The following is a 3,727-nucleotide window of genomic DNA, read 5'->3' on the forward strand; positions in this document are numbered from 1 at the left end:
TCTCAAGGGAAGTGCATACGGGCAGGGATATATATATATATATATATATATATATATATATATATATATGCATGCATGTGTATCTGTGCATGTATAAATGTGTACATGTGTATGCATGATGCATGTGTGTGGATGTCTTTGTATGTGAATGTTTATGTGCATATGCATTTGTACATGTATGTATGTATGTGTATATGTAGAATGTATTCATATGAACATGTGTGTGTATGTGGATATGTATGCACGTGTACAATTGAGTGGGAGGTATGTGCATGTATATTTCCCTTTACAATGACAAACAGCACAAAGGGCTAGGGTCTCTTTCTTAACATAGTGAGATTCTGATTTAAGAAGACTCATGAGCTGAGCAGTAGTTGTACACGCCTTTAATCCCAGCACTCAGGAGGCAGAGGCAGACAGATCTCTATGAGTTTGAGGCCAACATGGTCTACAGAGTGAGTTCCAGGACAGCCAAGGTTACCCAGAGAAAACCTGTCTTGGAAAACAAAAACAAAAGGAGGAGGAGGAGGGAGAAGGGAGGAGGAGGAGGAGAAGAAGAAGACTCATGAGAGAATGACTACAGTCACCAAATGTTTGAAATATTTTATATGGAGATTAATTTTGACTTATGTGATAAAGATCAAGGTATCAGAATTGGAACAAATAGTTCCTCAGGGATGGATTTGGTTTTAATGGAAGGAATCATTCCAGTCATCAGAACTTTGTATGGAAAGAATGCGCTGCTTTGCAGGTGAGGAGATGTCTGTCTCTGCATTCATCTACACAGGGGATCCACATCCTTTGGCAGAGATAAAGATGATCCAGACCCCCTCCCTCCTCCCTCTGCTCTCTCCCTTCTCTCCGCTACAGAAGAGCATTTTCATGTAAGTATGACTTATAATTTAAACAAATATACTCTCCCAGTATTCCACCCCTGCCCTCACTACTCACTCCTCTTCACTCTCCAGACAGTTTCATCTCTACTTCCATATTACCAGTACATATATGATGATGGGCTCTCACTTCATTCGGGGAGAACATGCAGAGACTGTGGAATCTGCTTCTGTAACTGCAGTAACTATTGACAATGGGAACAATAATTTGAAGAGTAAAATACCTGGGCAAATTGTGTGTTCTTATTCTTGTTCTGTCTTTGTTTGCTTAGGGAGCAGTGTTTCTTCTCTCTGAACAGAGATCAAAAGTGGATTTTCTGCTAATTTAAGCAAGAATTTACTTTACAATGTATCTGCATTCAAAATGGGTAGCTTAGAACTTTTACTATTTTATTGCTTTTAATGTTTCATGGCAGTCTTGCAATATGGTGCAGGCTGGCCTTGAGAATCTATAATCTTCCTACCTCAGCCTCTCCAGTTACAGAAATATGCCACCATGCCTAGCTGGATTTTTTCTTGTTGGCAACTTTTAAAGTGGACTTTGATTGAATTCACTTTCTGGACAGCCCATCAAGGCATGGTATACAATGCAGTCTCTGAGTCTCTCATCTCTTCTTCCTGCCCTTGTTTTGAAATTAAACTTTTGGGATTAATCCCTCTTATCTGAGAAGCTGATTATATCTGGTAGGAGACAGATGACCAAACCTGGAATGAGAGATAGTCCTCAGCCTGGTCACGTGATGAAGGCTACTAGAAAAAAGAGAGAATTTTGTGCAAACTGGAAATCTGAAAAACAAGTGAAAGGATGGAAACTATTCAAACTTTTCCACTGGACTCCGTTTTAAGTGTAAGTACCAAGGGGCCAGTGAGATGGCTCAGTGAGTAAAGGCGCTAGTCACCAATCTGGCCTGAGTTTGATCCCTAAGACCAGCATGATGAAAGAAGTAACCACTGCTGCTGCCCCTGGCCTCCATACATCAGAGTGGCATACACAATCCCACTTCACATACACCAACACATAAACACAATAAAGTTTTCAGAGCACAAGGAAATTATGACCTCCATACACCAGATAGAAAGCAAAGGTAGGAGCAGAGTGGAGACCAGAGTCTCTTCTGGAGAAGTAGACAGAATTACCAGCTCTCTCATTCCACATCTCCAACCTCTTGTCAGTCACAACCTAAAGGCTCTCAGCGATCTGGACCAGCGTTTACCATGGCAAGCAACTTCAGAACCATGGACAGGGAACCACTTTTAAGGGGCTGGAAGGTAGTTCAGTTCTGTTTTGCAAGATCATTTAGGAAGAAGGGGCAGAAAGACTGTAAGAGCCAAAGAAACTGGGAGTTTGCTGTGAGATTGTGTCACTTAGGAGTGTCAGAAGCTACACAGATAAAGTCTCACCAACATGACTGCCCAAACATGAGTTGAATGAGGACACCAATAGACATGCTGACATGGACTGGGGAAAGCTCAGAAGGTCTCATCCCTATACACAGAGCTACAGACAAATAAGGAAGGCTGAGAGCAGGGAGAAAGTCAGGGCAGTTGGTTATCCAATATCAAATGGTCAGCCCAGAAAACATATACATATAAAAAGTAACTCTAGACAGTCTGAGGAAAAGATTATATATACATACATATATATGATACACACACACACACACACACAAACACATGCCTTGAGTTTGAAGCAAGGAGGGATATGTGGAAGGGTTTGAAGCAAAGAAAGGGGAAGGAAAAATTATGTAATTATACTATAATCTCAAAATAGAAAATAAATGTTTTTAAAAAGTGCTTTCTATAGAAGCATAAGGAGCTGTATTAATCAGGATTCTCTAGAGGCTCAGAACCAATAGGATGAATATATTTGTATAACAAAGGAATTTATTAAAAAGCTAATATTGCAATAGTAACAACAGCTGTCTCACGCCCGAGAGGCTGAGAACCTGGTAGTTTCTCAGTCCATCAGGCTGGGCACTTCAGCCCTCAGAGTAGACTAATAGCGGCTGTCTCAGGAGAAGCTGTCAGCTCAGTTCATATGGCCAGGTGCCTCAGCAGTCCATCCTGGCACCAGACACCTGGGAAGTTCCTGAAGAGCTGCAGGTTCTGTCAGTGATGGACACCTAGAGACTCTAGTTTGGATGTCAGTGAAAGGATCAGCAGCTGCAGCAACAGGGTCGATCAACTCAGTAGCCAGAGGGAAAGCCATGTGAGCACAAGACCAGTGTCCATCCTTCTACCACATGATCTTCTGTCTGTCTGCAACCAGAGACACTGCCCACATGTCATTTAAGGAAATCAGGACAATTCTTCAGTTGAGGCTTCTTGCTCAGGTGATTCAATTTGTGGCAAATTGACATTAAAGCCAACCATCACGGGACCTGAGTTCAGATCCCTAGCAGTCACTTAAAAGAGCCAGGCATGGTGTACATGCCTGCAATCCCATAACGGAAGAGGCATAGGCAGAAGTATACTGGGGGCTTATTGACCAGTTAGCAAAGCCAATCAGTGAGCTCCAGGTTCAGTTAAAGACCTACCTCAAAAAATAAGGAGTAGAGTAGTGATGGAGGAAGACATCAGACACTGACCTCTGGTTTCCACATGTGCACACATGAACACAGGGACACACACACACACACACACACACACACACACACACACACACATGCAAATACAAACACACATGCATACACACACACACACACACACACACACACACACACACACACACTCCCCGAGATCATAAAGAACTAAGTAGGAAAAAATTAAATATAGAGAAGCCCATTTAAGCTTAAGAAAGAGAAGACATAGATTCATACGTAAGAAGACTGTGA

Source organism: Peromyscus maniculatus, chromosome 8, assembly GCF_049852395.1.
Source record: "Peromyscus maniculatus bairdii isolate BWxNUB_F1_BW_parent chromosome 8, HU_Pman_BW_mat_3.1, whole genome shotgun sequence".
Classification (NCBI taxonomy): domain Eukaryota; kingdom Metazoa; phylum Chordata; class Mammalia; order Rodentia; family Cricetidae; genus Peromyscus; species Peromyscus maniculatus.